We start from the raw sequence: 14,634 nt of genomic DNA on the forward strand, positions 1-14,634 counted from the left end.
AATGTAACACTATTGTTGCCTTCACTAAAGCAATGGAATATATATTTCAACACCTTTCTTTACTTAGGGTCCAATTATGCATTTTCCACTTAGAGCTCAGGCCTCAGGAATCCACGTATGTTTCTGCTTATGTTCTTGCCTTTGCTATTATCATAAGAACACGTCTAGGCTAGCTCACTGGTCACTGGGTGACCATGTGACAAATATAGAACAGAACAACTCCCAGTTGACCACAGATGCATGAGTGAATCCATAGACCAGCCAATTCTCAGGCAATCTACAGACTCTTGAATTATAATAATTAATGGCTATTGTTCTAAGCCACATTTTTAGAATGCTTTACTAGTTGGTAAGACTAACTGATAAAATACACGTGAGGTAGGGATGGCAAGAACACTGTGGGAGAAATTATACTGCATGAAAAAGCTATGGTGAAATACCGTAGTATATACAGATGAATAACGTGAAGTAGGCCACATTGCAAATAGCCTTGTAAACTAAGACTTGGAGTGTAAATGCCATTAGATAGATAATGTGCTAATGTAAACAACTGTCATTTTCTGTGTACTTACTTTGGTCAGGCTCTGTGTTGAAACTTAGAATAGATTAATTCAATCAAGCTCCCCATAGCACTGAAAAGTGAAAATCATTATAACCAGAGTGAAAAGTATAATTTAAAAGCTGTTGGAACCCCTCAAACTCTTTAAGCCTTGAGAGTGATATGACTGTAATTTGAGTCACATGTGGTTGCAATTTCTGTTTCTCATAAAGGAGAAATTGTTTTCTTGTTCTATACAATGACCAGATAAAATTAGAAGATGTCAGGGACAAAAACCTTCTGCCTCCTTAATTAAGTATCCTTGTTATGAATTAACTTTCCCTTTGTTGTCCTGCTGTTCTTAGACCAGATGACAGAAAATCCGTGACTACTGCACCCTCTGTAAAAAATGCTAAATGTACACTTCCCAAAAGAAACACTGCTTATAACCAATCAAATAAGCACCAATCTCATGTGAAAAATGTTGTGATCCTGCTAAAAACTCCTCTCTGTCTGCCCACATAAATGAAACCTTAAAATTCCCTACTTTGGAATGCTCGCTCTATTCCTTTGGAGTTGGTACTTTCAGGTGGTCCACTGTTATATTTTGCACTAGAATAAACTCTCTTTTAATTAGATTCTGACCATTTTGATTATTTTTGATTGATACCAGTTTTGCCTAAGAAACCTGAAAGGCAGAAAGTCTAAATAACTAGGTTCACCATTAATATTTAGCAGATCTAGAATCTAAATGTCAATCTAATTGACTTTAAAGCTCAAAGTCATTCTGCCTATGTTATGTGGCAGATTTCAATATAATTTTAGGGGAGAAGTATTAAAGGCTCTGTTGGTTTTACAGTTAAAGTACTTAACTGCATATATGCCATGAGTATTGCATTGTTAAAATTTTATTTTAACCCAAAGCTGTAACGAGAATGAGTCTCACATTTTGTAAAACTTAGAAGTTAGATCCCATGCCTGATGAACTTGGAGCTCCAGTGAATAGATTGAAAGACAGATAATGGGGGTGGTGTTTTTTGTGTATGTCAACGTATTACAAGAAAGTGATGAGCTCAGGAAAGCATTAGCTTGCTGGCAAACAGAAATAAATGAAATAGATTCTAGCAATTATGAATTTGCAATATTGTGAAAAGCATATGTTTGCCAATTTTGCCCATGGCTCATGTTTGTAATTGCAGCACTTTGGGAGTCTGAGGCAGGAGGATCACTTGAGCCTAGGAGTTCAAGACCAGCCTTGGTAACATAGAGGGACTCCATCTCTACAAAACATAAACAAACAAACAAAAAATAGCCAGGCATGGTAGTGCAGCCTGTAGTCCCAACTCCTCAGGAGGCTGAGGTGGGAGGATCTCTTGAGCCCAGGAGTTACAGGCTGTAGTGAGCTGTGATCATGCCACTGCACTCCAGCCTGGGTGACAAAATGAGACCCTGTTTCAAATGTGTATATATATATATATGTATGTGTGTGTATTTATATATATTTATATTAGGTGTGTGTGTATATATATAGTCATTTATGTATATAATCATATATATATGTGTGTGTGTATGTGTATATATATAATATATATTATATATATAATAAATATATATAATATATATAATATATATTATATATATATTTATTATATATATAATATATATTATATATATTTATTATATATAATATATATAATATATATTATATATATTTATTATATATATAATATATATTATATATATATTTATTATATATAATATATATTTATTATATATATAATATATATTATATATATATTTATTATATATAATATATATTTATTATATATAATATATATTTATTATATATAATATATATATTATATATAATATATATTATATATATATTTATTATATATATATTATATATATTATATATAATATATATATTATATATATAATAAATATATATTATATATATTATATATAATATATATATAATATATATATTATATATATAATAAATATATATTATATATATATAATATATAGTGTCATTTAAAAGCTAATGGGACTTCCACTCTAGAATAGCATGCCATTGCCTGATTTGAGAAGAAACAAGTGAAAAGAAAGGAAGTTAACTTCTTAGAAAAATAGGGTGTGACAATGAAATTTAGTCAGTATATCCAGTACTACAAAGGGGAGAATACACTGGGAAATAAACACAATAACAAAGTAAATTAATGAACATTCTCTAGACTGACATTCTCTGTGACAGTTTAGTAGGAGATAACTGGTGCTCTTTGACTTTAGGGAAATATTACCTTTAATCCATTCTGAGTCTATGCTTACCAAGTAATCTTCTCATGGACAATTTGCCTATCCTGGTGTCTAGCATCTGGAAAGGAGTGTCTTGGATCAGGGACTCAAACATCCCCATTATTTAAAAGGCATACTTCACATTACAAATATACACATGTGGAGTCTAGGTTTATCTGTCTCTTTCTTCTGCAATTAGTTTGTGAAAGTCTGTTACCAAGAGATAGAAGGTCTCTGAGGGAACAAGAACATCCCAGCTTTTGAGCAGAAGAGATTCTTTCCATCTTTATTTCACAGTGACCAGCAGATTCTGCTCTTCAGGTTGGCATTTCCCTCTCCACAGCTGAGGTAACTGACTGTTGGGTGGCAAGGATCCTGAGCTAAATGCTACAAGACATCCTACCTGGCACAAGTTTATATATGCCTCTTACGAAGAAGATAACCTTTAATACAGACATGCATTTCAGTAAAACATCACAAGATAACAAGTGAGAGGAATAGCAATAGCATGACAACTACCTGGAAACCCTCAGATGGCTAGCAACCCCCTGCCAAAGAGAGAAAATATTACCTAATCTGGACAGCTGCTCTCAGATCAATAAACTATACATGGTGTTCAACAACAAATTCTGTGGCTGCGTGTGCTGCCATACACATACATCCACCCACTCCACACCCACACACCCACACACATATACTATATATTTCTGTCTATGAAGTGGGTGCCATTGAGACAAATAACATACTGAACAAGAGACCAGAATCCTCACTTAAATTGGATCATTTTGGGAAACTATCACTTGATCCTCAGTTTCTTATTCTATAAAGCACAGAGGCAAGAGGAAGAGAAGAATGAAAAATATTTCAAAGTATTATAAAGATCAAATGGGATGATAGATACAAAACACTTAGGACCATGCCTGACAAATCATAAAGTCTCAATATCACTTGTCTATATTCAGTTCAATAAACACTGAACCACAGTCATAAATTCATGGTGCCTGAACTCATTCATTTACTTATTTTATGGAGCACCTCTCACGTGCCAGCCACAGCTATGAAGGATGCAAGAATGAATAAATCATGCTTTCTGCCTTTCAGAAGTTCACTTTTTATCAAGGGAGAAAGACATGCAAATCAATAACTGTAACTAGTATGATGGAACTCCAATTGTCCACATATAAACTCAGACAAAAGGCTCAAAGAAAAGCTTCACAGAATGGTGGCTTCTTGGTCCATTTCTTGGTGCATGATACTTAGTTCAAGCCTTGGAAGAGCAGGAAAAAGCCTGTAGTTCCACCTCTTTACACCATTCTCACCTAGTGATTTCCTCTTCTTTGTTGAATGTTGTCTTGAACTTCTGAGAAATGGGGAAGGGACTTGAAAATCTAGTAGTTGCTCAGCATTTTAGTGTGCCAGTTGCTTTACATATAATTTAATATATGACATAGCTAGAATTAAATGACTTTAAATTTTTAAAACAATAGACATCTTGGTAGCTATTGTGTTTATCTCCTTGGCAAATTCCCACTATTCCCATCCTTCAGATGATAGATTTCCCCTTTTGAAAAATGCTAGTAGACTCCTTTGCTCACACGAATTGACTGTTTGGATGGAAAAGGAGGGGCATTCAAAATCATTTCACGGCTATGTTTGTTGGAGGTAAGAAGAAAGTTTCCCCCGTTTTTTCAATTCCATTAATTCTAAGCCTCAGAACAACTAGGTGCTTTTTCCATGCCCCATGATGGTTTGAAGAGAAAGAGGAAAAGAAATAACAGATGAAGAGAAAAGAGCATCCTAATGATATCAAATCCCCTATTCTAGTCCCTGAAATGCTGGAGTCAGCCTAGTATCTTTGCCTCCTGGTTCCTGTGAAGCATCAGTATGTTTCTAATAAAACCCTTTATTAAAAAGTTGAGTTTCTAAACACAACATAAATAGTCCTTACTAATGCAGATTATACAGTCACCGAGAATGGTGAAGACTTGAACTCAGATGTGTCTGGCTCCATAGCCTGTGCTCGTGTTTACAAATGGGAATGCTCTATAGGCATGTGAGCTCTTTGAATTTCTCACCATTTGCTCCTGAACATTCATTTGTCAGTTATTTTGCTTGCAGGACATATACTTGTCTAGAGCATGCTAAAGTAAATGATGGAATTGCTTGCTAACGACATCAGGGAGAGGAAAACAATATTTGGACTAATTGAAAGAAGGCAATGTAAAGCATTATCAATGTGTGTGAGCTCTGAGCCTTGTCTGCCTACTTTCAAATCTTGGCTTAATAGTTATGCAGTTATAGGGCCAAGGGAAAACTTCCCTTTGCCTTCTGAAGGTTTGATAAAAAATCAATACTCAAAGGGAAGATTTATAGCAGAAAAGTCATACAAATGTATTAGCATGCATAGAGGGAAACTCACAGAGGATTGCCCCACCACGCAATGGAGCATAGATGGTATATACCCTTCTTCTTAGGGGAAAGGGATATGGGAAGTCTGCATAAGTTTAGGGGGATAGTAAATAATTTTTAGGGAAATTCAGTGGGCTTGAATTAGGTGAGATGGAAATTTATAACTTGTTTTGTAGAAGTGTTGTACCCTTGAACAAACCCTAATCCAAACTTATGAGACAAATTCAAGTTCAAGTCTTTGCTGAGCTTTATTCCAAAGTTATTGATATAAGCCCTCAAAGAAGTAATGAAATTATAAGGAAGACATTGTGGAATTAACTAAAAAATAGCAAACTTTTCAAAGAGCAGACCCTATGGAAGGATCTTTTTTCCTGCAATATGAGCTCAGTTAATGAAAACTCTGGGAAGAGATCAGAGGTAAATGTTGTCTTCTTTTGCAGATCTAGACTTTAGGCAGATGAGGAAACTTCAGAGAACAACTTCTTCCTGTGCTTTGGGATAGACAGAAGATTGAGAGATAGAAAAAAGGAGGGGAAGTCAGGGAGACCTTGAGGCTTCTTAAGTTCAGCATGTTATAGTGCCATATTTTGAGGCATTGGTTTCTGAGCCTCAAGACAGTCTTTCTCAAATTTTTCTCATTTGTACAATGAGGGAAAGGATCACCCATCTCATAGGATTGCTGTGAAGATTAAATGAGTTAGTGCTTTTAAAGCACTCTAGTTACAGCTAGTGGTTTCTTGATAAACACCAGATTTTTGTATGAACATTAAACCAAAATATTTTACCCTAAAATATTTTAAGATGGCTATTCAGAAAGGCTAGAAAAGCAGCAACATCTGAAAAGCTGTCTTTTGTGGAGGATATTTGCATTTGTAGAGAAAATTTGCGTTGATGCAGTCAGGCTTTCTCTGACATTCCCCGTTGTCAAGATCTAAGAAAGATGAACTGAGTCTGACACCTTTAAAGGTCTGAAAGAAAGATTTACCATCTATTCTCTCTGAGGGCTGCTACCTGTAAGGTTTCATGTACATAGCAAGACTACCTTTGAAAGCCAAGCCTCTTCTTCTCTCTTTCCCATAACTTGTCTTGACACCACAACCCATTTTGTTACCATAACCTGTTTTGCGACCATAACCTGTTTTGTCACAATCTAAACTTACATTTTTTTCTGTAGCCTCAAGATGGTATTGTAGGGGCTGAGAAAAAACTTCCCCTCTGCCCTTTGAAGGTTTGTTGAAAAATCATTGACAAAAGACAGGTTAATAGCAGAAAACCACACAAATTTATTTGATGATAATTTTACAGGAGCTTTCACATTGAAGACCCAAAGATACAGGAGAAACTGTCCATTTTTGTGCTAGGTTTAACGAAGTATGGGCAGCCATATAGAGCTATGACTAGAAAAAAATGGGTATGATCTAATACTGATAGACTGGGTGGGAAAATCCAGCAAGGCCTGTCTGTTCAGATTTTTCTTGGCCTCTCTGTGTAGCATTCCTTTCTTCTGGGTATGGAGAAGACCCTCTCTGTAATGGGGTCCTTATATCCTACAATCAAACAAGGTAGGACAGATAACTTATTTTTCACCAATTAATATACAGAAAGGTTGTTGTGATGTTGAAATTGGAGCAATATTTTTAGGTTTTATGGCTGATTTGTGGTGAAAGGGTTTCTGGTTTCTGTGATCCACCTTGGAGAAGAATGATTCTGATTCTTATGGCTAGTCTCAAGGGGGCAAAAGGCTGAAGACAAAAGGGCATGAGTTCAGAGAGAGTTACTCCTGAAGCTTTCATTCTGGGGCATTATTTTCTGAGAACTTACAGTATAAAAGTGTCAGCTATCTTCTTTTTCTTTACAGTTTGATATTTTGATAAGATTCCCATGCACATTAATACATTTGTATGGTCTTTCTTCTGTTAATCTGCTTTTTGTAAGTTAATTTTTCAGTGACCCTTCAGAGGGTGATGGGGAAGTTTTCTTTTGGCCTCTAGTACATGTATTTATTTCTCTGGGATAAATGCCCAATAATATAATTGCTGAGTTATATGGGAATTGCATGTTTATTTCATAATAAGCTGTCAAATGGTTTTCCAGGGTTACTCTTTTATTTTTACAGTCCCACCAGCATTGTATGAGTAATCTTGTTTCTCCATATCCTTGCCAATATTTGCCATCTTTTTTTAGTTTTAGCCATTCTGATGGGATAGTAGTGATATCTCACTGTGGTTTTAAGTTGCGTTTATCTAGTGGCTAATGACATTGAACATGTTTTGTGTGCTTATTTGTCATCTGTGCATCATCTTTGGCAAGAGTTCTGTTCATATCCTTTGCGTATTTCTTAATTTTTTTAAAAATCGTTCAGTTTCAAGAGTTATTTATATATTCGACATTTTAGTTCTTTGTCAGATATATGGCTTGTAAATGTATTCTACTAGTCTGAAGCTTGTCTCTTCATATTTTTAACATAATCTTCCACAGGGCAAAAGTTTAAACTTTACTAAAGTTCAATTTACCATTTTTTTCTTTCATGAATTATATTTTTGGTTTCAAGTCTAAGAACTCTTTCTTTAGATCTTCCTGAATTGCAGTTATTTTGCCCCCTTTTTAAGTTTTATAATTGTATGTTTTACATTTAATTCCATAATTAATTTTAGTTTTTTTGTATAAGGTGTGAAACACTGGCGAGGTTCAATATTTTGTCTATGGTTGTTCAGTTGCTTTAGTGCCATTTTTTAAAAGGTCTACCCTTCCTCTATTGAAGTGCTTTTCCATATTTGCCAAAAAACAGTTGACTATATTTGTATGAATATATTTCTAGGTTTTAAAGTGTGTTCTATTTATAATGTGACTATTCCTCTGCCAGTACCAGGCCGTTTTGATTACCAAAGCTATATAATAAGCTGGAATATCTGGTACAGTGATTTCTCTCACTTTATTCTTATTTATGAAGATGTTTAAGCTACATTGGGATCTGTGCCTTTCAATATAAATTTTAGAATACTCCAGTCAATATCTACAATATTTGAATGGATTTTTATAAGATTTCAATAAATCTTGACATCAATTTAGAGAGAATTAAAATTTTATTATGTTGAAGCTTTCAATCTATGAGCATGGTATGTCTCTTCATTTATTTTAATCTTCTTTAATTTCTTTCACTACATTTTATAAATTTTAGCATACAGATTCTGTACATAATTTGATAATTATATTCCTAAATATTTAATTTTATTTGCCATGATTGTAAATGGTACTATGTTTTTAATTTCGGTTTTTATATATTCATTGTTAGTAGAAATGTGAAACACTTGTGACTTTGCTAAACTCACTTATTCATTGTAGGAAAATTTTAAAGCATTCCTTGAGATGTTTTACATAGACAATTATGTCATCTGCGAATAGAGAAAAAAATTTTCTTCCTTTTATAGTGAGAAACAATGGATACTTCTGTATGTCTTATATCTTTCTAATTTATAAAGACTTGCCAAATTAAAAATAAAATGTAATGCAGTTGAGGAAAGATATTTCTTCCTTTCACCTCAAGAATACTAGAATTATGTGCTCTTCCATTTTAATCCACACTTTTTCTACCATCTTCGAACAAACAAACAAACAACTGCCCCAAAACACAAGTAGCATAGCATAAGTATTAGTAATATGCGTTTCTTGGAAAATAGATAAACAGATCTACCCCCTAAATTTGTAAAGTCCTTGGTAAGTGGAACCAATTGAAGTACAAATAAAATATGTCTATAATTTGAAAGTGATAAGCTATAAAATTGTTATGAGACATAAATTATTAAATAAAATATTTACTTTGCTTTTATTTTGACAAATATACCTTCATAGTGACCTATGAAGAAACTCAGGTTCTTATTTAAAATGTTTGATCATTGGCCGGGAATGGTGGCTCATGCCTGTAATCCCAACACTTTGGGAGGCTGAGGCTGGCAGATCATCAGATCATGAGTTCGAGACCAGCCTGACCAACATGGTGAAACATTGGTAAAAATACAAAAAAAATTAGCCGGGCATGGTGGAGCGTGCCTGTAATCCCAGCTATTTAGGAGGCTGAGGTAGGTGAATTACTTGAACCCGGGAGGCAGAAGCTGCGGTGAGCCATGAGTGCGCCACCGTACTCCAGCCTGGGCAACACAGCGAGACTCTGTCTCAAAAAAAAGTTAGATCATCGCAGAGTTCTGCATAAAAATATGGCACTATAGAGAGACTTGGCCACTCACTCCTTGATCTTGGCCCCCAGGCTGCAATCCAAATTCCCTTCTCTGTCCTATACCAGGAGAGGCCTGAGTGGCTATTTCAGCCTGAACATCCATGCTCAGTTCACATCCCTGCAAAGCTGCTTTTGACCACTTCTTATGTTTAGTGTTGCCTACACTGGGAGTGTCTGCATAACTGAGGGGATGCTGAGATGAGTTTCTAGGTATGTTCATCCATTGACCCCATGGACCTTTGCCCCATGCAGCAGTGCCTGGCAGGAGAATGTTGATTCTCTGAAGTGAATGCTCCAGACCAGGGGCCACACTTGCCTAGTTTTCAGGGTGGTATTGGAGATAGACGACTGATGTTTGCATCTTTTTTGTCCCAACAAAAAGTTGTGTTTTCTTTAGTGTAAAGGCAGAGTGCCTGGATTCAAATGCCAGTTTCACCACTGAGTAGCTGTGTGACTTTGGGAATATTATTTAATTTCTCTTTCCCTTAGTTTCCTTATCTGTAAGTGAGGATAATAATAATACCTAACTTGATTACTTGGAAAATTCAGCAAGTAAGCATTAAATGATTTTTATGAAGTGCATAGTAAAGTGCTTGGCATATCGGAAACACTTGATAGGCGCTTGTTAAAGAAGTAGGATAGTTTCTTTGTTTGCAAAAGTTGGGATTTTCATAACATTTTCATCATGAAGGGTTGCACAAAATAATGCCTAAAAAGTGCTATCCAATGTGTGGTACAAAGAAAGTACATCAGATTATTAAATAATAATAGAGTGTCAAGAAGTAAGCATAATGTAACTGTAGACATACATATAATAAAAGTAAAAATTAGAGAATTTTTATATTTTTCTCTTTAGTACATTTTTTTGACAGTAATGCTATAGGCAAGCTTTGTCTTGGTTTTGCAAGTTCAAAGAAATAACTATTACCCTTTTAATACATTTTATTGTTTTTAATGACCATTAATTTGAGAAATTAGAAATTCCTGTCTCACATTTGCCATTGTAAATGAATCCATTTTTGTTACATGGTTTAATGGTATAAAAGTGCTGGGCAGTTAACTTCATAACTAACACAGGGGCTAATAAGATATCATCAGTCAACTGCATGAAGTCACTTTGCTTTTCTCAGAAGCAATCTTTTACCTAGAATGACAGATAATGATGAATTAAATTTATTTTCACAAAAATGGTGTACAAAAGGTGAAAACGGTAAACGAAAGTACATACTCAATGTGTTCTTTCTGGAAATTGCCTTAGGCATGAACATAAAAGCTGACAATGATCTTTTCTCCAGTTTTTTTCTCTTTTTGCTTAAAAATAAAAACATAAAGGTAGCTTTTAAGGTTCTTCAATGTCAAGAAATAGTAGACTCCATTCTTGAATTTAATTAATGGAAAATAAAAGTCTGTCTCCTTAAATTTCTGTCATTATCTATTTACACTGAAATGAATAGGCATCTTCAGGAAATGGGCTATAAAGCTGTATGAAATCTTGGGAATACTGTTTTTAGGTTGTTGACATCTTAAAAGTAAAATTCAGTCACAATTCATTAGAGATACAATGTAGTGCAAACACTTTTTTTTTTTGCTTAAAAGCTTAATTTTGGAATTGAATTACTTAGAAGTATGATGGTTGATAACATGTTTAAATGATTCAACACTAGGTTATTACTAAGATTTTGAGAAAATATTAATATTTATTGCACATTAATAAAACTTGAGCTTGCCTTTAAACATAAAGTATTCTTAGATTATTCAGTTTAATGGCTTTCAGGAAAACTGTTATGCCCAAATTATAAAATATATATAGATTTCCTACTAAACTCCAAATTCTTTTGAAAGTCATCAATCAAATGGTGAATGCATCATATTTAGAGATATGAAGTTCTCTAAAGGTGGTAAAGATACATTTGAGACACAGTCTGTTTCTTACAACCAAGTATTGACTTGAATCTTAATCAGGTACTCTATGAAAAGTCAACTTTTTGGTTAATTTTTTTAAAAGTATAAATGTATACTTTTTAGCTTAAACATTTTAGCTTTTTCAAATTTTAAAACATTTTTCAAATGTCAGATTTGTGTTTCATGGCATTTCTGATTTGAATAAAATTAAGGAAAAAATGTGGCAACACATTCTTATTTAGCATAGAAATATGCTCTGCATCACTGCTCTCATTTACACATTTAGAGTAAAAACATTTTCTCAAATATATATTTTTAAATGAAATGTAATAGTTTCAAATAAGACCCTAAACCTACTACAGTGCCCAGTAAAATATTCATACCAAGTCCTCCCGCTCCCTCTACAACTGCCTATTTTGTTTGCAATAATCTACATCTACTTTTTTAAAGTATTTGAAGACTTGTCTGCCTCTCTCTCTGTTTCTCTTTCTCTTTGTTCTCTCTTTTTTCTCCCTCTCAAAACATTTTAAATTATAGAATTATAAAAATTTGATATCTATGACAAAAAAAGTTCTCAGGTGAAGCCTCCTTGAGACATATAGAATCCTGTATGTATAGTTAGTAAGTTTCAGTTTATTTTCTGGTAAAATACCTATTTTCTATTCTCCGTTTAAGTGAAAGTTGTGTTACTTAAGTTAATGATAGCTTCTTTAATAAACCAAGTTCAAAATAAATAGTTTATCAAACATGGTTAAAGTTGCTTTCTTCTTCACATAAAATTCCAAACAGGAGTTCCTGATAGGCTAGTGGTTTTCTGGCTATTAGTGTGGGATGCTGTGACCCAGGACTGTAAAATAAAGAATTGATTTTATACAATGGGAGTCTGTTCAGGGCATCAGGATTCTTCCAGCTTGTGTTTCTGCCTTCTACCTTTTTTAAGTAGCCTCCAAATTCATAGTTTGAGTTTGCATGGTATCAGTGCGAGAGAAAGGATATCAAGAATGATGAGGAAGATTTTTATATACTTTGTCTGAAAATGGCTCACTTCTTTCTCCTTGTATTCCATTTGCTACAACTCAGTCATGGCCCCAGCGAAGTAAAAGGAATGCTAAGAATTGTAATGCAGTTATATTTTAGATGGATATTATTATTATCATTTACTTCTAAGGATAGCAGAGCAGACACATTACAGGAAATTAGAAGATGATTTTAAAGTTACAAACTCCTATTACATACAATCAGTTCTTTAGTTTACAAGCTATTCTAAAATGGCTTGACAGGTTTCCTGAGTACAAACAAGTGAATAGAATAATAATTGACCATGAAAGTTATATCCCATTTTCTGTATTAGGCTGTTCTCGCATTGCTATACATAAATATCTGAGACTGAGTAATTTCTAAAGAAAAGAGGTTTAATTGGCTCACAGTTCTGCAGTCTTTACAGGAAGCATGATGCTGGCATTTGCTCAGCTTCTGAGGCCTCAGAAACTTACAATCATGGGGGACAAAAGGGGGAGCAGGCACATTACATGGCCAGAGCAGGAGCAAGTGTGAGAGAGTGCTGAGAGGGAGGTGCCACACACTTTTAAACAACCAGATCTGTATGAACTCAGATTGCGAGCTCACTTAACACCAAGGGGACGGCCCAAGACATGTATAAGGGATCTGCCCCCATAATCAAAACACCTCCCACAGGGCTCTACCTCCGACATTGGAGATTATATTTCAGAATGAGATTTGGGTGGGGACAAGGAAATATCCAAGCTATATTAGTGCATGATTCAATTGTGACAACTTAAAAGTTAATTAAATTAAGATGAATGAAAATGATGATAGCAAAGATTTGGTCAAAAAATGTGATTGATTGCTAAATTTAGTTTCACTATAGGGAAGCAACTTTAGTTTTCATTATAATTGAATTTTATATTGATAGCAGATGATACCCACTATGATATAAAGGATTGGCACATGTTTAGTAGCAGAGCCACTAGGTGCCATGAGAATGGATACAAGGGGAACAAAGATTCTTCTAAGGGCAAAGTCACCACTATCAGAAATGCAAGCAGACAAGTAGATCAATTATATCGAACTCTAATGAAAACAAAATTAAAGAAAGACACATATACAGTAGTCAACAATGGGAGTACAGTCATCTTGGATGGCTGGGCATCTTGCACTTTGCACAAAGAGGCAAGTGAAATCTTGCTTATGTTCTACTGACCAAGCCATGTGCCAGGGGCAAACCTGGGTCAACGAGGAGAAAGGGAGGTATTTTCTTAAAATACAATCTGGTCCTGAAGTGATTGCATGGGTGTACGTGGGTAGGGGTTTTCTAATGCACCTAATCAGAGGAGACATTTTTCCTTTTTTAATTTGCACAGATATACTTATGAGCTACTGGAGTCCTAGAAGTGAGTAAAAAATTGAGGTGGATGGGGTAACACAGAGCCAGATCAGGGAAAAACCAAGGTTTTGGTAATTTGAAGTTCGATTTCTTCACTTCTGAAATGAGACGATGGGCTTGATTATTTTTATAATCCTATTTAAATCTAAGAATCTATGACTTTTTAAAAAGTATTTTGTTTACAATTTAAAGATAAAATTTGATATAAGCTCATATTTGTGTAAAAAATATTCAGTTGACTCAACATCATGTATTTTCAAATCCCTTGGTTCCTTATTTTTGTTGATACATAATGATTTTAAACATTTAGGGAGTACATATGATATTTTAATACAAGCTTACAATATTTAATGATCACATCAGGTTAATTGGGACATCCATCACCTCAGACATTTACATTTCTTTGTGTTGGGATCATTCCAAATTATCTTTGCTAGCTATTTAAAAATATATAATGAATTACTGTTAATGATAGTCACCCTACTGTGCTATCCAATACTAACACTTATTCCTTCTATTTAACCCATTAACGAATTGCTCATTATCTCCCCACCCATTAAACAATTGTTCTTTATCTCTCCACTCCCCACCCTTCCAAGTCTTTGGTAACTATCATTTTACTCTCAAACCACCATGAGATCAACTTTTAAACATCTGACATATGAATGAGAGTATGCTGTATTTTTCTTTCTGTATCTTTCTTATTTCACTTAGCATAATGATGTCCAATTTCATTCATGTTGCTGCAGATAGGATTTTTTTTTTTTTTTGGCTAAATAGTAGGTTGATTACATATTCACATACTGTTGGCTTTGTCAAAAATCTGTTTGAGCCTGGTGTGGTTGTATGTGT

The sequence above is a fragment of the Pan paniscus genome, chromosome 9 (assembly GCF_029289425.2).
Source record: "Pan paniscus chromosome 9, NHGRI_mPanPan1-v2.0_pri, whole genome shotgun sequence".
NCBI lineage: Eukaryota > Metazoa > Chordata > Mammalia > Primates > Hominidae > Pan > Pan paniscus.